The sequence below is a fragment of the Pleurodeles waltl genome, unplaced genomic scaffold, assembly GCF_031143425.1.
Source record: "Pleurodeles waltl isolate 20211129_DDA unplaced genomic scaffold, aPleWal1.hap1.20221129 scaffold_72, whole genome shotgun sequence".
NCBI lineage: Eukaryota > Metazoa > Chordata > Amphibia > Caudata > Salamandridae > Pleurodeles > Pleurodeles waltl.
This window is the reverse complement of record NW_027150393.1, coordinates 1,307,648-1,327,663: the sequence shown is the minus strand read 5'-3', so window position 1 is coordinate 1,327,663 and position 20,016 is coordinate 1,307,648. Positions and strand designations below refer to the sequence as shown.

The window sequence follows — 20,016 nt, the reverse complement described above, 5'->3', positions numbered from 1 at the left end:
AGCAAGCAGGTGTGTCTGTTTCCATAGTGTGGTGGTTCCAGTACAATGCATAGCCACATAAAGCAAGCAGGTGTGTCTGTTTCCATAGTGTGGTGGTTCCAGTACAATGCATAGCCACATGAAGCAAGCCGGCAAGTGTGTCTGTTTGTGTAGTGTAGTGGTTATCATGCGCACCTCACATGCGAAAGGTCCCTGGTTCGAGTCGCTGGGCTTTTTCACAGTATTTGCATTTCCTGCCTCACCTGACAGGCAGCTGAGATGAAAGAGACTGTGTCTATCCCTCACCATCGTGAGGTACTACGCTCCTGGGGCATCTGTCACAGCTCACCAAGAGGAGTTGTGCCAGCTTACGGCAGTCAGTTGCTCACTGTTTGACCTTTGCAATGAAGCCTGAGCCTACAGCATTCAAGTCAGCCAAGGAAGGAAGGTACGAGAGCGAAAATAGCTTTCCTGCCCTCACCAAGAACACACACCTTGAGCAAATAAAGTGCCAGACTTACAAGGCCCTATCGCCACCGAAGCATCACTTTTAGTGACGCCCCGGTGGCACTATGCACTGCGCGGTATTTACAAGATGGCGTTCTGCCACTTTTTGTGGCTTAACACCACCTTGTAAATACGGCCCCTTAGCACGCAGCGCGTTCCCTGGAAGGGGCGTGCAATGGGTGTTGTTGGGAGTGTGCCACAGCAACACCATAGCATTTTGATGCTGCTCCAGATTTAGGAGTTGGCGTAAATCTGCGTCAGCGCCAAAATCCAACGCCATCCCAGGGGTGTCGTTAGAGTGGCGCACTGAGGAGAAATGTTTTCATTTCTCCTTGTTTTTGCTCTTTCTATGTGTGATGCATTCTGCAGCACACATAGAAGTAAGAGCAAATCACCATTGAAGATTTTTTTTGGGGGCAGGAAGTTGTCCCTTCCTGCACAAAAACAATTTCCCCCTCAACGCAGTCATCCTTGTACCATGGTGCAAGAACGGCTGCGTTGGCGCTCAGCAGCTAATTTAGAGCTGGCGCAGGGGGAAGCACAGGGGTGCGCTGTATTCTACTAAATACGGCTCTTCCCTGCATTTTGAAAATGTTGGCGCGTGGGGCTTGCAAATTTGGCACAGCGTCGCGCTTAGTCATTTTCTTGTAAATCCGGGCCAAAATGTCTAAAGGATAGAGGCTTTTTATGTCATGTTCGATGAAGACCATGCAAATGACTCTAGTCGTACTGCAGAAGAGAGCACCATGTGCAGTTTCTTGCTTTGGGATGTAGTCTCCCACTCTCTGTCACCAACCCTCCGAGCAGGGTCGGAGCCGTTGCATTTCTGTGCCCAGGCTCGTTGGTCTAGGGGTATGATTCTCGCTTAGGGTGCGAGAGGTCCCGGGTTCCAATCCCAGACGAGCCCATTTTAGCGGAAAACAATAAAATCCTGCTCAAAATACACAACCCCTCAACATTTCTCATTCCACTCGAAGCATTGTTGCGCAAAACATATTTTTTGCCTCAGGCGAAAAATGGATTACAATGCCTTGGCTTCCTTCCTGCTTGCTCTCAGTGCGCCCTGTGTGATGATTTCACAGGCTCTCCTTCCTGGCATTTAGGCATCAGATATTTGTCTGTCTCTGCCCGCAGCTGTGGGATTTTTCAGGACGTCTGAGTGTATGCATGCTGGCTGACACCGCTGCAATTTTCACACTTACCCCTCGCATTCCGAGCAACTGCTGATAAAGTATAGAGGAAATCGTGCAAACATATGAGGGGAACTGTGCTCCTTCAGTCAAACCAGCAAGCTTGTTTCTGTAGTGTAGTGGTTATCACGTTTGCCTCACACGCGAAAGGTCCCCGGTTTGAGACCGGGCAGAAACACTTGGCAGCAGCAGCTTTTGTGTTTGCTCCCTAAAACCTCAGTCTCTCTCAATGCACACTTAGACAGAAATTACCTTTAAAAACTTGTGACCTGTGTAAAACGTGCTTTACTATTGCAGGACGCTAAAAAGTTATCTGCATCCCTCGGTGGTCGTGCATGTGCATTGTTTCTTGTTCTGTTTTTTTTTTTTTTTCTTGGCCATGTTATATTGTGGGGCCTTTAAAGCTGTGACTTTGATAGGAACATTGCAAGCGGCAAAATCAACAAGTGCAGACTGAAGAGTCCGACCTGCACACTGTTTTGGCTGTCAGGATGGCCGAGTGGTCTAAGGCGCCAGACTCAAGAGAGCTTGATCTTCAGTGAAGCTGAGCCTTCTGGTCTCTTCATGGAGGCGTGGGTTCAAATCCCACTTCTGACAGGTGTATTTTCTTCCCTTAAATCTTGCTCTGCTTGCAGAGCCAGCTCCTCAGACCACTATCTTTGGAAGCTGCTGTGGCATGTGAGGAGAAATCCACCAACCCATCGGCTGGGCCCTCAATCAAAATTCTGTGTATTACTGGAAGGGGCGTCTCAGGCACACCTTCTGTTAGAGCTGCACTTTATGACAGTAACTACCATGCTGGTTTCTACTTAAGCAGTTGATTCTATCGTTTGAAGTGAGGCTCTCCTGCCACCTTTTGGGCAAAGAAGACACTGCCCCTGCAACAACACAGGCAGACAAGCTCAAAATAGGTTTCTTGGTTAGGTGGGCGGAGCATATTGGCAATGGTGCCTCCTTGTGACTTGCAATTTACATGAAGAAGACAGAGAGGCAGCTGGGAGTAGGCAGTACCCATGAACCCCTGAACACTGTCTTGCGACTAGCACACAATTCTGAAATGAGGCGGGGGAAAGGACGTGATTTCCCCATCAAGGGCCATTCTGGGAAATCAGCCACCCTGCGTCTCCCAGGTGAGTGTTTCAGGCCTATGAGCCACTAATATAAATCTCGCCTGATCAAGCCTGATCGAGCACTGATCGAGCAAGTATCGAGCAAGTGTGCTTGAATCCAAGAGGCATGCTCCTCTGGCTCAAGAGCTAGCAGGTCCTTCAGTGCTTTTGGTTGGGAAGTCTAAGGTGCAAGGGTCCATGACTTGCAGCGGGTTACAACTACCAGAAAGGGTCTGCTTTTCACATCAGTGCCCTAGTTCAGCTCACTGGCACAGGGCATTTTGACTACCTCTTGCCTTGCTAGAGACAAACAAAAAATCCTTGACAGAAAACATCAATTGCTATGGCACGCTTAGAGAGAGAGAGCCTCCAAATGGCCCTGCTTTTCAGGAAAGACGCTTCAGAAGATGTTTCAAATGACTATGCAGCGGCAGTCTAGTTGGTATAGGGGTATGATTCTCGCTTCGGGTGTGAGAGGACCTCGGTTCAAATCCCAGACAAACCCCTACCTTTATAGGTTCAGTCTGTGTTTTAAACAGGAGTATTTCTGCTTTTCACTCTTGTAAGATGTCATGTTGCAATGCAATACATGCTTTATACTGGCGTCGAGACGATTCAGCATCATGAAGGTATGCAAGATTTCTTTGCAACTGCTTTTCTGTGCTGGAGCAGCAGTGCTCGTAGGAACATTAAATGCACAGTGCTTCTCCATGGTAATTTCGGGTCCAGTTCTGAAATCACCTCTTGGAATGAAAGTGATCCCAGTTCCTTTCTTCCAAGGGAAGAGATCGTGTTCCGGAAGGCTCAGCTTTGAGCGTCATGAACATTGGCCCTCATCCTTGCATCCCAGTCCAATGCATAGCCACATAAAGCAAGCAGGTGTGTCTGTTTCCATAGTGTGGTGGTTCCAGTACAATGCATAGCCACATGAAGCAAGCCGGCAAGTGTGTCTGTTTGTGTAGTGTAGTGGTTATCATGCGCACCTCACATGCGAAAGGTCCCTGGTTCGAGTCGCTGGGCTTTTTCACAGTATTTGCATTTCCTGCCTCACCTGACAGGCAAGCTGAGATAAAAGAGACTGTGTCTATCCCTCACCATCGTGAGGTACTACTCTCCTGGGGCATCTGTCACAGCTCACCAAGAGGAGTTGCGCCAGCTTACGGCAGTCAGTTGCTCACTGTTTGACCTTTGCAATGAAGCCTGAGCCTACAGCATTCAAGCCAGCCAAGGAAGGAAGGTACGAGAGCGAAAATAGCTTTCCTGCCCTCACCAAGAACACACACCTTGAGCAAATAAAGTGCCAGACTTACAAGGCCCTATCGCCACCGGAGCATCACTTTTAGTGACGCCCCGGTGGCACTATGCACTGCGCGGTATTTACAAGATGGCGTTCAGCCACTTTTTGTGGCTTAACACCACCTTGTAAATACGGCCACTTAGCACGCAGCGCGTTCCCTGGAAGGGGCGTGAATGGGTGTTGTTGGGAGTGTGCCACAGCAACACCATAGCATTTTGATGCTGCTCCAGATTTAGGAGTTGGCGTAAATCTGCGTCAGCGCCAAAATCCAACGCCATCCCAGGGGTGTCGTTAGAGTGGCGCACTGAGGAGAAATGTTTTCATTTCTCCTTGTTTTTGCTCTTTCTATGTGTGATGCATTCTGCAGCACACATAGAAGTAAGAGCAAATCACCATTGAAGATTTTTTTTTTGGGCAGGAAGGTGTCCCTTCCTGCACAAAAACAATTTCCCCCTCAACGCAGTCATCCTTGTACCATGGTGCAAGAACGGCTGCGTTGGCGCTCAGCAGCTAATTTAGAGCTGGCGCAGGGGGAAGCACAGGGGTGCGCTGTATTCTACTAAATACGGCGCTTTCCTGCATTTTGAAAATGACGGCGCGTGGGGCTTGCAAATTTGGCACAGCGTCGCGCTTAGTCATTTTCTTGTAAATCTGGGCCAAAATGTCTAAAGGATAGAGGCTTTTTATGTCATGTTCGATGAAGACCATGCAAATGACTCTAGTCGTACTGCAGAAGAGAGCACCATGTGCAGTTTCTTGCTTTGGGATGTAGTCTCCCACTCTCTGTCACCAACCCTCCGAGCAGGGTCGGAGCCGTTGCATTTCTGTGCCCAGGCTCGTTGGTCTATGGGTATGATTCTCGCTTAGGGTGCGAGAGGTCCCAGGTTCAAATCCCGGACGAGCCCATTTTAGCGGAAAACAATCAAATCCTCCTTAAAATACACAACCCCTCAACATTTCTCATTCCACTCGAAGCATTGTTGCGCAAAACATATTTTTTGCCTCAGGCGAAAAATGGATTACAATGCCTTGGCTTCCTTCCTGCTTGCTCTCAGTGCGCCCTGTGTGATGATTTCACAGGCTCTCCTTCCTGGCATTTAGGCATCAGATATTTGTCTATCTCTGCCCGCAGCTGTGGGATTTTTCAGGACGTCTGAGTGTATGCATGCTGGCTGACACCGCTGCAATTTTCACACTTACCCCTCGCATTCCGAGCAACTGCTGATAAAGTATAGAGGAAATCGTGCAAACATATGAGGGGAACTGTGCTCCTTCAGTCAAACTAGCAAGCTTGTTTCTGTAGTGTAGTGGATATCACGTTCGCCTCACACGCAAAAGGTCCCCGGTTCGAGACTGGGCAGAAACACTTGGCAGCAGCAGCTTTTGTGTTTGCTCCCTAAAACCTCAGTCTCTCTCAATGCACACTTAGACAGAAATGACCTTTAAAAACTTGTGACCTGTGTAAAACGTGCTTTACTATTGCAGGACGCTAAAAAGTTATCTGCATCCCTCGGTGGTCGTGCATGTGCATTGTTTCTTGTTCTGTTTTTTTTTTTTTTTCTTGGCCATGTTATATTATGGGGCCTTTAAAGCTGTGACTTTGATAGGAACATTGCAAGCGGCAAAATCAACAAGTGCAGACTGAAGAGTCCGACCTGCACACTGTTTTGGCTGTCAGGATGGCCGAGTGGTCTAAGGCGCCAGACTCAAGAGAGCTTCATCTTCAGTGAAGCTGAGCCTTCTGGTCTCTTCATGGAGGTGTGGGTTCAAATCCCACTTCTGACAGGTGTATTTTCTTCCCTTAAATCTTGCTCTGCTTGCAGAGCCAGCTCCTCACACCACTATCTTTGGAAGCTGCTGTGGCATGTGAGGAAAAATCCACCAACCCATCGGCTGGGCCCTCAATCAAAATTCTGTGTATTACTGGAAGTGGCGTCTCAGGCACACCTTCTGTTAGAGCTGCACTTTATGACAGTAACTACCATGCTGGTTTCTACTTAAGCAGTTTATTCTATCGTTTGAAGTGAGGCTCTCCTGCCACCTTTTGGGCAAAGAAGACACTGCCCCTGCAACAACACAGGCAGACAAGCTCAAACTAGGTTTCTTGGTTAGGTGGGCGGAGCATATTGGCAATGGTGCCTCCTTGTGACTTGCAATTTACATGAAGAAGACAGAGAGGCAGCTGGGAGTAGGCAGTACCCATGAATCCCTGAACACTGTCTTGCGACTAGCACACAATTCTGAAATGAGGCGGGGGAAAGGAGGTGATTTCCCCATCAAGGGCCATTCCGGGAAATCAGCCACCCTGCGTCTCCCAGGTGAGTGTTTCAGGCCTATGAGCCACTAATATAAATCTCGCCTGATCGAGCGCTGATCGAGCAAGTGTGCTTGAATCCAAGAGGCATGCTCCTCTGGCTCAAGAGCTAGCAGGCCCTTCAGTGCTTCTGGTTGGGAAGTCTAAGGTGCAAGGGTCCATGACTTGCAGCGGGTTACAACTACCAGAAAGGGTCTGCTTTTCACATCAGTGCTCTAGTTCAGCTCACTGGCACATGGCATTTTGACTACCTCTTGCCTTGCTAGAGACAAACAAAAAATCCTTGACAGAAAACATCAATTGCTATGGCACGCTTAGAGAGAGAGAGCCTCCAAATGGCCCTGCTTTTCGGAAAGATGCTTCAGAAGATGTTTCAAATGACTATGCAGCGGCAGTCTAGTTGGTATAGGGGTATGATTCTCGCTTCGGGTGTGAGAGGACCTCGGTTCAAATCCCAGACAAACCCCTACCTTTATAGGTTCAGTCTGTGTTTTAAACAGGAGTATTTCTGCTTTTCACTCTTGTAAGATGTCATGTTGCAATGCAATACATGCTTTATACTGGCGTCGAGACGGTTCAGCATCATGAAGGTATGCGAGATTTCTTTGCAACTGCTTTTCTGTGCTGGAGCAGCAGTGCTCGTAGGAACATTAAATGCACAGTGCTTCTCCATGGTAATTTCGGGTCCAGTTCTGAAATCACCTCTTGGAATGAAAGTGATCCCAGTTCCTTTCTTCCAAGGGAAGAGATCGTGTTCCGGAAGGCTCAGCTTTGAGCATCATGAACATTGGCCCTCATCCTTGCATCCCAGTCCAATGCATAGCCACATAAAGCAAGCAGGTGTGTCTGTTTCCATAGTGTGGTGGTTCCAGTACAATGCATAGCCACATGAAGCAAGCCGGCAAGTGTGTCTGTTTGTGTAGTGTAGTGGTTATCATGCGCACCTCACATGCGAAAGGTCCCTGGTTCGAGTCGCTGGGCTTTTTCACAGTATTTGCATTTCCTGCCTCACCTGACAGGCAAGCTGAGATAAAAGAGACTGTGTCTATCCCTCACCATCGTGAGGTACTACGCTCCTGGGGCATCTGTCACAGCTCACCAAGAGGAGTTGCGCCAGCTTACGGCAGTCAGTTGCTCACTGTTTGACCTTTGCAATGAAGCCTGAGCCTACAGCATTCAAGCCAGCCAAGGAAGGAAGGTACGAGAGCGAAAATAGCTTTCCTGCCCTCACCAAGAACACACACCTTGAGCAAATAAAGTGCCAGACTTACAAGGCCCTATCGCCACCGGAGCATCACTTTTAGTGACGCCCCGGTGGCACTATGCACTGCGCGGTATTTACAAGATGGCGTTCAGCCACTTTTTGTGGCTTAACACCACCTTGTAAATACGGCCCCTTAGCACGCAGCGCGTTCCCTGGAAGGGGCGTGCAATGGGTGTTGTTGGGAGTGTGCCACAGCAACACCATAGCATTTTGATGCTGCTCCAGATTTAGGAGTTGGCGTAAATCTGCGTCAGCACCAAAATCCAACGCCATCCCAGGGGTGTCGTTAGAGTGGCGCACTGAGGAGAAATGTTTTCATTTCTCCTTGTTTTTGCTCTTTCTATGTGTGATGCATTCTGCAGCACACATAGAAGTAAGAGCAAATCACCATTGAAGATTTTTTTTTTGGGCAGGAAGGTGTCCCTTCCTGCACAAAAACAATTTCCCCCTCAACGCAGTCATCCTTGTACCATGGTGCAAGAACGGCTGCGTTGGCGCTCAGCAGCTAATTTAGAGCTGGCGCAGGGGGAAGCACAGGGGTGCGCTGTATTCTACTAAATACGGTGCTTCCCTGCATTTTGAAAATGACGGCGCGTGGGGCTTGCAAATTTGGCACAGCGTCGCGCTTAGTCATTTTCTTGTAAATCTGGGCCAAAATGTCTAAAGGATAGAGGCTTTTTATGTCATGTTCGATGAAGACCATGCAAATGACTCTAGTCGTACTGCAGAAGAGAGCACCATGTGCAGTTTCTTGCTTTGGGATGTAGTCTCCCACTCTCTGTCACCAACCCTCCGAGCAGGGTTGGAGCCTTTGCATTTCTGTGCCCAGGCTCGTTGGTCTAGGGGTATGATTCTCGCTTAGGGTGCGAGAGGTCCCAGGTTCAAATCCCGGACGAGCCCATTTTAGCGGAAAACAATCAAATCCTGCTCAAAATACACAACCCCTCAACATTTCTCATTCCACTCGAAGCATTGTTGCGCAAAACATATTTTTTGCCTCAGGCGAAAAATGGATTACAATGCCTTGGCTTCCTTCCTGCTTGCTCTCAGTGCGCCCTGTGTGATGATTTCACAGGCTCTCCTTCCTGGCATTTAGGCATCAGATATTTGTCTGTCTCTGCCCGCAGCTGTGGGATTTTTCAGGACGTCTGAGTGTATGCATGCTGGCTGACACCGCTGCAATTTTCACACTTACCCCTCGCATTCCGAGCAACTGCTGATAAAGTATAGAGGAAATCGTGCAAACATATGAGGGGAACTGTGCTCCTTCAGTCAAACCAGCAAGCTTGTTTCTGTAGTGTAGTGGTTATCACGTTCGCCTCACACGCGAAAGGTCCCCGGTTCGAGACCGGGCAGAAACACTTGGCAGCAGCAGCTTTTGTGTTTGCTCCCTAAAACCTCAGTCTCTCTCAATACACACTTAGACAGAAATGACCTTTAAAAACTTGTGACCTGTGTAAAACGTGCTTTACTATTGCAGGACGCTAAAAAGTTATCTGCATCCCTCGGTGGTCGTGCATGTGCATTGTTTCTTGTTCTGTTTTTTTTTTTTTTTCTTGGCCATGTTATATTGTGGGGCCTTTAAAGCTGTGACTTTGATAGGAACATTGCAAGCGGCAAAATCAACAAGTGCAGACTGAAGAGTCCGACCTGCACACTGTTTTGGCTGTCAGGATGGCCGAGTGGTCTAAGGCGCCAGACTCAAGAGAGCTTGATCTTCAGTGAAGCTGAGCCTTCTGGTCTCTTCATGGAGGCGTGGGTTCAAATCCCACTTCTGACAGGTGTATTTTCTTCCCTTAAATCTTGCTCTGCTTGCAGAGCCAGCTCCTCACACCACTATCTTTGGAAGCTGCTGTGGCATGTGAGGAAAAATCCACCAACCCATCGGCTGGGCCCTCAATCAAAATTCTGTGTATTACTGGAAGGGGCGTCTCAGGCACACCTTCTGTTAGAGCTGCACTTTATGACAGTAACTACCATGCTGGTTTCTACTTAAGCAGTTTATTCTATCGTTTGAAGTGGGGCTCTCCTGCCACCTTTTGGGCAAAGAAGACACTGCCCCTGCAACAACACAGGCAGACAAGCTCAAACTAGGTTTCTTGGTTAGGTGGGCGGAGCATCTTGGCAATGGTGCCTCCTCGTGACTTGCAATTTACATGAAGAAGACAGAGAGGCAGCTGGGAGTAGGCAGTACCCATGAATCCCTGAACACTGTCTTGCGACTAGCACACAATTCTGAAATGAGGCGGGGGAAAGGAGGTGATTTCCCCATCAAGGGCCATTCCGGGAAATCAGCCACCCTGCGTCTCCCAGGTGAGTGTTTCAGGCCTATGAGCCACTAATATAAATCTTGCCTGATCGAGCACTGATCCAGCAAGTGTGCTTGAATCCAAGAGGCATGCTCCTCTGGCTCAAGAGCTAGCAGGCCCTTCAGTGCTTCTGGTTGGGAAGTCTAAGGTGCAAGGGTCCATGACTTGCAGCGGGTTACAACTACCAGAAAGGGTCTGCTTTTCACATCAGTGCTCTAGTTCAGCTCACTGGCACAGGGCATTTTGACTACCTCTTGCATTGCTAGAGACAAACAAAAAATCCTTGACAGAAAACATCAATTGCTATGGCACGCTTAGAGAGAGAGAGCCTCCAAATGGCCCTGCTTTTCGGAAAGACGCTTCAGAAGATGTTTCAAATGACTATGCAGCGGCAGTCTAGTTGGTATAGGGGTATGATTCTTGCTTCAGGTGTGAGAGGACCTCGGTTCAAATGCCAGACAAACCCCTACCTTTATAGGTTCAGTCTGTGTTTTAAACAGGAGTATTTATGCTTTTCACTCTTGTAAGATGTCATGTTGCAATGCAATACATGCTTTATACTGGCGTCGAGACGGTTCAGCATCATGAAGGTATGCGAGATTTCTTTGCAACTGCTTTTCTGTGCTGGAGCAGCAGTGCTCGTAGGAACATTAAATGCACAGTGCTTCTCCATGGTAATTTCGGGTCCAGGTCTGAAATCACCTCTTGGAATGAAAGTGATCCCAGTTCCTTTCTTCCAAGGGAAGAGATCGTGTTCCGGAAGGCTCAGCTTTGAGCGTCATGAACATTGGCCCTCATCCTTGCATCCCAGTCCAATGCATAGCCACATAAAGCAAGCAGGTGTGTCTGTTTCCATAGTGTGGTGGTTCCAGTACAATGCATAGCCACATGAAGCAAGCCGGCAAGTGTGTCTGTTTGTGTAGTGTAGTGGTTATCATGCGCACCTCACATGCGAAAGGTCCCTGGTTCGAGTCGCTGGGCTTTTTCACAGTATTTGCATTTCCTGCCTCACCTGACAGGCAAGCTGAGATAAAAGAGACTGTGTCTATCCCTCACCATCGTGAGGTACTACGCTCCTGGGGCATCTGTCACAGCTCACCAAGAGGAGTCGCGCCAGCTTACGGCAGTCAGTTGCTCACTGTTTGACCTTTGCAATGAAGCCTGAGCCTACAGCATTCAAGCCAGCCAAGGAAGGAAGGTACGAGAGCGAAAATAGCTTTCCTGCCCTCACCAAGAACACACACCTTGAGCAAATAAAGTGCCAGACTTACAAGGCCCTATCGCCACCGGAGCATCACTTTTAGTGACGCCCCGGTGGCACTATGCACTGCGCGGTATTTACAAGATGGCGTTCAGCCACTTTTTGTGGCTTAACACCACCTTGTAAATACGGCCCCTTAGCACGCAGCGCGTTCCCTGGAAGGGGCGTGCAATGGGTGTTGTTGGGAGTGTGCCACAGCAACACCATAGCATTTTGATGCTGCTCCAGATTTAGGAGTTGGCGTAAATCTGCGTCAGCGCCAAAATCCAACGCCATCCCAGGGGTGTCGTTAGAGTGGCACACTGAGGAGAAATGTTTTCATTTCTCCTTGTTTTTGCTCTTTCTATGTGTGATGCATTCTGCAGCACACATAGAAGTAAGAGCAAATCACCATTGAAGATTTTTTTTTTGGGCAGGAAGGTGTCCCTTCCTGCACAAAAACAATTTCCCCCTCAACGCAGTCATCCTTGTACCATGGTGCAAGAACGGCTGCGTTGGCGCTCAGCAGCTAATTTAGAGCTGGCGCAGGGGGAAGCACAGGGGTGCGCTGTATTCTACTAAATACGGCGCTTTCCTGCATTTTGAAAATGACGGCGCGTGGGGCTTGCAAATTTGGCACAGCGTCGCGCTTAGTCATTTTCTTGTAAATCTGGGCCAAAATGTCTAAAGGATAGAGGCTTTTTATGTCATGTTCGATGAAGACCATGCAAATGACTCTAGTCGTACTGCAGAAGAGAGCACCATGTGCAGTTTCTTGCTTTGGGATGTAGTCTCCCACTCTCTGTCACCAACCCTCCGAGCAGGGTCGGAGCCGTTGCATTTCTGTGCCCAGGCTCGTTGGTCTAGGGGTATGATTCTCGCTTAGGGTGCGAGAGGTCCCGGGTTCAATTCCCGGACGAGCCCATTTTAGCGGAAAACAATCAAATCCTGCTCAAAATACACAACCCCTCAACATTTCTCATTCCACTCGAAGCATTGTTGCGCAAAACATATTTTTTGCCTCAGGCGAAAAATGGATTACAATGCCTTGGCTTCCTTCCTCCTTGCTCTCAGTGCGCCCTGTGTGATGATTTCACAGGCTCTCCTTCCTGGCATTTAGGCATCAGATATTTGTCTGTCTCTGCCCGCAGCTGTGGGATTTTTCAGGACGTCTGAGTGTATGCATGCTGGCCGACACCGCTGCAATTTTCACACTTACCCCTCGCATTCCGAGCAACTGCTGATAAAGTATAGAGGAAATCGAGCAAACATATGAGGAGAACTGTGCTCCTTCAGTCAAACCAGCAAGCTTGTTTCTGTAGTGTAGTGGTTATCACGTTCGCCTCACACGCGAAAGGTCCCCGGTTCGAGACTGGGCAGAAACACTTGGCAGCAGCAGCTTTTGTGTTTGCTCCCTAAAACCTCAGTCTCTCTCAATGCACACTTAGACAGAAATGACCTTTAAAAACTTGTGACCTGTGTAAAACGTGCTTTACTATTGCAGGACGCTAAAAAGTTATCTGCATCCCTCGGTGGTCGTGCATGTGCATTGTTTCTTGTTCTGTTTTTTTTTATTTTCTTGCCCATGTTATATTGTGGGGCCTTTAAAGCTGTGACTTTGATAGGAACATTGCAAGCGGCAAAATCAACAAGTGCAGACTGAAGAGTCCGACCTGCACATTGTTTTGGCTGTCAGGATGGCCGAGTGGTCTAAGGCGCCAGACTCAAGAGAGCTTGATCTTCAGTGAAGCTGAGCCTTCTGGTCTCTTCATGGAGGCGTGGGTTCAAATCCCACTTCTGACAGGTGTATTTTCTTCCCTTAAATCTTGCTCTGCTTGCAGAGCCAGCTCCTCACACCACTATCTTTGGAAGCTGCTGTGGCATGTGAGGAGAAATCCACCAACCCATCGGCTGGGCCCTCAATCAAAATTCTGTGTATTACTGGAAGGGGCGTCTCAGGCACACCTTCTGTTAGAGCTGCACTTTATGACAGTAACTACCATGCTGGTTTCTACTTAAGCAGTTGATTCTATCGTTTGAAGTGAGGCTCTTCTGCCACCTTTTGGGCAAAGAAGACACTGCCCCTGCAACAACACAGGCAGACAAGCTCAAACTAGGTTTCTTGGTTAGGTGGGCGGAGCATATTGGCAATGGTGCCTCCTCGTGACTTGCAATTTACATGAAGAAGACAGAGAGGCAGCTGGGAGTAGGCAGTACCCATGAACCCCTGAACACTGTCTTGCGACTACCACACAATTCTGAAATGAGGCGGGGGAAAGGAGGTGATTTCCCCATCAAGGGCCATTCCGGGAAATCAGCCACCCTGCGTCTCCCAGGTGAGTGTTTCTGGCCTATGAGCCACTAATATAAATCTCGCCTGATCGAGCGCTGATCGAGCAAGTGTGCTTGAATCCAAGAGGCATGCTCCTCTGGCTCAAGAGCTAGCAGGCCCTTCAGTGCTTCTGGTTGGGAAGTCTAAGGTGCAAGGGTCCATGACTTGCAGCGGGTTACAACTACCAAAAAGGGTCTGCTTTTCACATCAGTGCCCTAGTTCAGCTCACTGGCACAGGGCATTTTGACTACCTCTTGCCTTGCTAGAGACAAACAAAAAATCCTTGACAGAAAACATCAATTGCTATGGCACGCTTAGAGAGAGAGAGCCTCCAAATGGCCCTGCTTTTCGGAAAGACGCTTCAGAAGATGTTTCAAATGACTATGCAGCGGCAGTCTAGTTGGTATAGGGGTATGATTCTCGCTTCGGGTGTGAGAGGACCTCGGTTCAAATCCCAGACAAACCCCTACCTTTATAGGTTCAGTCTGTGTTTTAAACAGGAGTATTTCTGCTTTTCACTCTTGTAAGATGTCATGTTGCAATGCAATACATGCTTTATACTGGCGTCGAGACGGTTCAGCATCATGAAGGTATGCGAGATTTCTTTGCAACTGCTTTTCTGTGCTGGAGCGGCAGTGCTCGTAGGAACATTAAATGCACAGTGCTTCTCCATGGTAATTTCGGGTCCAGTTCTGAAATCACCTCTTGGAATGAAAGTGATCCCAGTTCCTTTCTTCCAAGGGAAGAGATCGTGTTCCGGAAGGCTCAGCTTTGAGCGTCATGAACATTGGCCCTCATCCTTGCATCCCAGTCCAATGCATAGCCACATAAAGCAAGCAGGTGTGTCTGTTTCCATAGTGTGGTGGTTCCAGTACAATGCATAGCCACATGAAGCAAGCCGGCAAGTGTGTCTGTTTGTGTAGTGTAGTGGTTATCATGCGCACCTCACATGCGAAAGGTCCCTGGTTCGAGTCGCTGGGCTTTTTCACAGTATTTGCATTTCCTGCCTCACCTGACAGGCAAGCTGAGATAAAAGAGACTGTGTCTATCCCTCACCATCGTGAGATACTACGCTCCTGGGGCATCTGTCACAGCTCACCAAGAGGAGTTGCGCCAGCTTACGGCAGTCAGTTGCTCACTTTTTGACCTTTGCAATGAAGCCTGAGCCTACAGCATTCAAGCCAGCCAAGGAAGGAAGGTACGAGAGCGAAAATAGCTTTCCTGCCCTCACCAAGAACACACACCTTGAGCAAATAAAGTGCCAGACTTACAAGGCCCTATCGCCACCGGAGCATCACTTTTAGTGACGCCCCGGTGGCACTATGCACTGCGCGGTATTTACAAGATGGCGTTCAGCCACTTTTTGTGGCTTAACACCACCTTGTAAATACGGCCCCTTAGCACGCAGCGCGTTCCCTGGAAGGGGCGTGCAATGGGTGTTGTTGGGAGTGTGCCACAGCAACACCATAGCATTTTGATGCTGCTCCAGATTTAGGAGTTGGCGTAAATCTGCGTCAGCACCAAAATCCAACGCCATCCCAGGGGTGTCGTTAGAGTGGCGCACTGAGGAGAAATGTTTTCATTTCTCCTTGTTTTTGCTCTTTCTATGTGTGATGCATTCTGCAGCACACATAGAAGTAAGAGCAAATCACTATTGAAGATTTTTTTTTTTGGGCAGGAAGGTGTCCCTTCCTGCACAAAAACAATTTCCCCCTCAACGCAGTCATCCTTGTACCATGGTGCAAGAACGGCTGCGTTGGCGCTCAGCAGCTAATTTAGAGCTGGCGCAGGGGGAAGCACAGGGGTGCGCTGTATTCTACTAAATACGGCGCTTCCCTGCATTTTGAAAATGACGGCGCGTGGGGCTTGCAAATTTGGCACAGCGTCGCGCTTAGTCATTTTCTTGTAAATCTGGGCCAAAATGTCTAAAGGATAGAGGCTTTTTATGTCATGTTCGATGAAGACCATGCAAATGACTCTAGTCGTACTGCAGAAGAGAGCACCATGTGCAGTTTCTTGCTTTGGGATGTAGTCTCCCACTCTCTGTCACCAACCCTCCGAGCAGGGTTGGAGCCGTTGCATTTCTGTGCCCAGGCTCGTTGGTCTAGGGGTATGATTCTCGCTTAGGGTGCGAGAGGTCCCAGGTTCAAATCCCGGATGAGCCCATTTTAGCGGAAAACAATCAAATCCTGCTCAAAATACACAACCCCTCAACATTTCTCATTCCACTCGAAGCATTGTTGCGCAAAACATATTTTTTGCCTCAGGCGAAAAATGGATTACAATGCCTTGGCTTCCTTCCTGCTTGCTCTCAGTGCGCCCTGTGTGATGATTTCACAGGCTCTCCTTCCTGGCATTTAGGCATCAGATATTTGTCTGTCTCTGCCCGCAGCTGTGGGATTTTTCAGGACGTCTGAGTGTATGCATGCTGGCTGACACCGCTGCAATTTTCACACTTACCCCTCGCATTCCGAGCAACTGCTGATAAAGTATAGAGGAAATCGTGCAAACATATGAGGGGAACTGTGCTCCTTCAGTCAAACCAGCAAGCTTGTTTCTGTAGTGTAGTGGTTGTCACGTTCGCCTCACACGCTAAAGGTCCCCGGTTCGAGACCGGGCAGATACACTTGGCAGCAGCAGCTTTTGTGTTTGCTCCCTAAAACCTCAGTCTCTCTCAATGCACACTTAGACAGAAATGACCTTTAAAAACTTGTGACCTGTGTAAAACGTGCTTTACTATTGCAGGACGCTAAAAAGTTATCTGCATCCCTCGGTGGTCGTGCATGTGCATTGTTTCTTGTTCTGTTTTTTTTTTTTTTTCTTGGCCATGTTATATTGTGGGGCCTTTAAAGCTGTGACTTTGATAGGAACATTGCAAGCGGCAAAATCAACAAGTGCAGACTGAAGAGTCCGACCTGCACACTGTTTTGGCTGTCAGGATGGCCGAGTGGTCTAAGGCACCAGACTCAAGAGAGCTTGATCTTCAGTGAAGCTGAGCCTTCTGGTCTCCTCATGGAGGCGTGGGTTCAAATCCCACTTCTGACAGGTGTTTTTTCTTCCCTTAAATCTTGCTCTGCTTGCAGAGCCAGCTCCTCACACCACTATCTTTGGAAGCTGCTGTGGCATGTGAGGAGAAATCCACCAACCCATCGGCTGGGCCCTCAATCAAAATTCTGTGTATTACTGGAAGGGGCGTCTCAGGCACACCTTCTGTTAGAGCTGCACTTTATGACAGTAACTACCATGCTGGTTTCTACTTAAGCAGTTGATTCTATCGTTTGAAGTGAGGCTCTCCTGCCACCTTTTGGGCAAAGAAGACACTGCCCCTGCAACAATACAGGCAGACAAGCTCAAACTAGGTTTCTTGGTTAGGTGGGCGGAGCATATTGGCAATGGTGCCTCCTCGTGACTTGCAATTTAAATGAAGAAGACAGAGAGGCAGCTGGGAGTAGGCAGTACCCATGAACCCCTGAACACTGTCTTGCGACTAGCACACAATTCTGAAATGAGGCGGGGGAAAGGAGGTGATTTCCCCATCAAGGGCCATTCCGGGAAATCAGCCACCCTGCGTCTTCCAGGTGAGTGTTTCAGGCCTATGAGCCACTAACATAAATCTCGCCTGATCGAGCGCTGATCGAGCAAGTGTGCTTGAATCCAAGAGGCATGCTCCTCTGGCTCAAGAGCTAGCAGGCCCTTCAGTGCTTCTGGTTGGGAAGTCTAAGGTGCAAGGGTCCATGACTTGCAGCGGGTTACAACTACCAGAAAGGGTCTGCTTTTCACATCAGTGCCCTAGTTCAGCTCACTGGCACAGGGCATTTTGACTACCTCTTGCCTTGCTAGAGACAAACAAAAAATCCTTGACAGAAAACATCAATTGCTATGGCACGCTTAGAGAGAGAGAGCCTCCAAATGGCCCTGCTTTTCGGAAAGACGCTTCAGAAGATGTTTCAAATGACTATGCAGCGGCAGTCTAGTTGGTATAGGGGTATGATTCTCGCTTCGGGTGTGAGAGGACCTCGGTTCAAATCCCAGACAAACCCCTACCTTTATAGGTTCAGTCTGTGTTTTAAACAGGAGTATTTCTGCTTTTCACTCTTGTAAGATGTCATGTTGCAATGCAATACATGCTTTATACTGGCGTCGAGACGGTTCAGCATCATGAAGGTATGCGAGATTTCTTTGCAACTGCTTTTCTGTGCTGGAGCAGCAGTGCTCGTAGGAACATTAAATGCACAGTGCTTCTCCATGGTAATTTCGGGTCCAGTTCTGAAATCACCTCTTGGAATGAAAGTGATCCCAGTTCCTTTCTTCCAAGGGAAGAGATCGTGTTCCGGAAGGCTCAGCTTTGAGCGTCATGAACATTGGCCCTCATCCTTGCATCCCAGTCCAATGCATAGCCACATAAAGCAAGCAGGTGTGTCTGTTTCCATAGTGTGGTGGTTCCAGTACAATGCATAGCCACATGAAGCAAGCCGGCAAGTGTGTCTGTTTGTCTAGTGTAGTGGTTATCATGCGCACCTCACATGCGAAAGGTCCCTGGTTCGAGTCGCTGGGCTTTTTCACAGTATTTGCATTTCCTGCCTCACCTGACAGGCAAGCTGAGATAAAAGAGACTGTGTCTATCCCTCACCATCGTGAGGTACTACGCTCCTGGGGCATCTGTCACAGCTCACCAAGAGGAGTTGCGCCAGCTTACGGCAGTCAGTTGCTCACTGTTTGACCTTTGCAATGAAGCCTGAGCCTACAGCATTCAAACCAGCCAAGGAAGGAAGGTGCGAGAGCGAAAATAGCTTTCCTGCCCTCACCAAGAACACACACCTTGAGCAAATAAAGTGCCAGACTTACAAGGCCCTATCGCCACCGGAGCATCACTTTTAGTGACGCCCCGGTGGCACTATGCACTGCGCGGTATTTACAAGATGGCGTTCAGCCACTTTTTGTGGCTTAACACCACCTTGTAAATACGGCCCCTTAGCACGCAGCGCGTTCCCTGGAAGGGGCATGCAATGGGTGTTGTTGGGAGTGTGCCACAGCAACACCATAGCATTTTGATGCTGCTCCAGATTTAGGAGTTGGCGTAAATCTGCGTCAGCGCCAAAATCCAACGCCATCCCAGGGGTGTCGTTAGAGTGGCACACTGAGGAGAAATGTTTTCATTTCTCCTTGTTTTTGCTCTTTCTATGTGTGATGCATTCTGCAGCACACATAGAAGTAAGAGCAAATCACCATTGAAGATTTTTTTTTTGGGCAGGAAGGTGTCCCTTCCTGCACAAAAACAATTTCCCCCTCAACGCAGTCATCCTTGTACCATGGTGCAAGAACGGCTGCGTTGGCGCTCAGCAGCTAATTTAGAGCTGGCGCAGGGGGAAGCACAGGGGTGCGCTGTATTCTACTAAATACGGCGCTTCCCTGCATTTTGAAAATGACGGCGCGTGGGGCTTGCAAATTTGGCACAGCGTCGCGCTTAGTCATTTTCTTGTAAATCTGGGCCAAAATGTCTAAAGGATAGAGGCTTTTTATGTCATGTTCGATGAAGACCATGCAAATGACTCTAGTCGTACTGCAGAAGAGAGCACCATGTGCAGTTTCTTGCTTTGGGATGTAGTCTCCCACTCTCTGTCACCAACCCTCCGAGCAGGGTCGGAGCTGTTGCGTTTCTGTGTCCAGGCTCGTTGGTCTAGTGGTATGATTCTCGCTTAGGGTGCGAGAGGTCCCGGGTTCAAATCCCAGACAAGCCCATTTTAGCGGAAAACAATCAAATCCTGCTCAAAATACACAACCCCTCAACATTTCTCATTCCACTCGAAGCATTGTTGCGCAAAACATATTTTTTGCCTCAGGCGAAAAATGGATTACAATGCCTTGGCTTCCTTCCTGCTTGCTCTCAGTGCGCCCTGTGTGATGATTTCACAGGCTCTCCTTCCTGGCATTTAGGCATCAGATATTTGTCTGTCTCTGCCCGCAGCTGTGGGATTTTTCAGGACGTCTGAGTGTATGCATGCTGGCTGACACCGCTGCAATTTTCACACTTACCCCTCGCATTCCGAGCAACTGCTGATAAAGTATAGAGGAAATCCTGCAAACATATGAGGGGAACTGTGCTCCTTCAGTCAAACCAGCAAGCTTGTTTCTGTAGTGTAGTGGTTATCACGTTCGCCTCACACGCGAAAGGTCCCCGGTTCGAGACCGGGCAGAAACACTTGGCAGCAGCAGCTTTTGTGTTTGCTCCCTAAAACCTCAGTCTCTCTCAATGCACACTTAGACAGAAATGACCTTTAAAAACTTGTGACCTGTGTAAAACGTGCTTTACTATTGCAGGACGCTAAAAAGTTATCTGCATCCCTCGGTGGTCGTGCATGTGCATTGTTTCTTGTTCTGTTTTTTTTTTTTTTTCTTGGCCATGTTATATTGTGGGGCCTTTAAAGCTGTGACTTTGATAGGAACATTGCAAGCGGCAAAATCAACAAGTGCAGAC

The 20,016-nt window shown here is 48.6% G+C and overlaps 9 non-coding genes across 9 annotated transcripts; all 9 read left to right on the top strand.

Moving 5' to 3' along the window:
• The first annotated feature begins 1,781 nt into the window (after positions 1-1,781).
• On the top strand, positions 1,782-1,854 carry TRNAV-CAC (transfer RNA valine (anticodon CAC)). The gene has a single exon. It is a non-coding gene; the product is annotated as a tRNA-Val (tRNA).
• Positions 1,855-2,161: 307 nt separating this feature from the next.
• Positions 2,162-2,273, top strand: TRNAL-CAA (transfer RNA leucine (anticodon CAA)). The gene is made up of 2 exons: positions 2,162-2,199; positions 2,228-2,273. It is a non-coding gene; the product is annotated as a tRNA-Leu (tRNA).
• A 6,675-nt stretch (positions 2,274-8,948) lies between these two features.
• TRNAV-CAC (transfer RNA valine (anticodon CAC)) lies at positions 8,949-9,021 on the top strand. The gene has a single exon. It is a non-coding gene; the product is annotated as a tRNA-Val (tRNA).
• Positions 9,022-9,328: 307 nt separating this feature from the next.
• On the top strand, positions 9,329-9,440 carry TRNAL-CAA (transfer RNA leucine (anticodon CAA)). Its single transcript has 2 exons — positions 9,329-9,366; positions 9,395-9,440. It is a non-coding gene; the product is annotated as a tRNA-Leu (tRNA).
• Positions 9,441-12,061: 2,621 nt separating this feature from the next.
• TRNAP-AGG (transfer RNA proline (anticodon AGG)) lies at positions 12,062-12,133 on the top strand. Its single transcript has one exon. It is a non-coding gene; the product is annotated as a tRNA-Pro (tRNA).
• A 388-nt stretch (positions 12,134-12,521) lies between these two features.
• TRNAV-CAC (transfer RNA valine (anticodon CAC)) lies at positions 12,522-12,594 on the top strand. Its single transcript has one exon. It is a non-coding gene; the product is annotated as a tRNA-Val (tRNA).
• Positions 12,595-12,900: 306 nt separating this feature from the next.
• Positions 12,901-13,012, top strand: TRNAL-CAA (transfer RNA leucine (anticodon CAA)). Its single transcript has 2 exons — positions 12,901-12,938; positions 12,967-13,012. It is a non-coding gene; the product is annotated as a tRNA-Leu (tRNA).
• Positions 13,013-16,474: 3,462 nt separating this feature from the next.
• On the top strand, positions 16,475-16,586 carry TRNAL-CAA (transfer RNA leucine (anticodon CAA)). The gene is made up of 2 exons: positions 16,475-16,512; positions 16,541-16,586. It is a non-coding gene; the product is annotated as a tRNA-Leu (tRNA).
• A 3,081-nt stretch (positions 16,587-19,667) lies between these two features.
• TRNAV-CAC (transfer RNA valine (anticodon CAC)) lies at positions 19,668-19,740 on the top strand. The gene has a single exon. It is a non-coding gene; the product is annotated as a tRNA-Val (tRNA).
• The last annotated feature ends 276 nt before the right edge of the window (positions 19,741-20,016 follow it).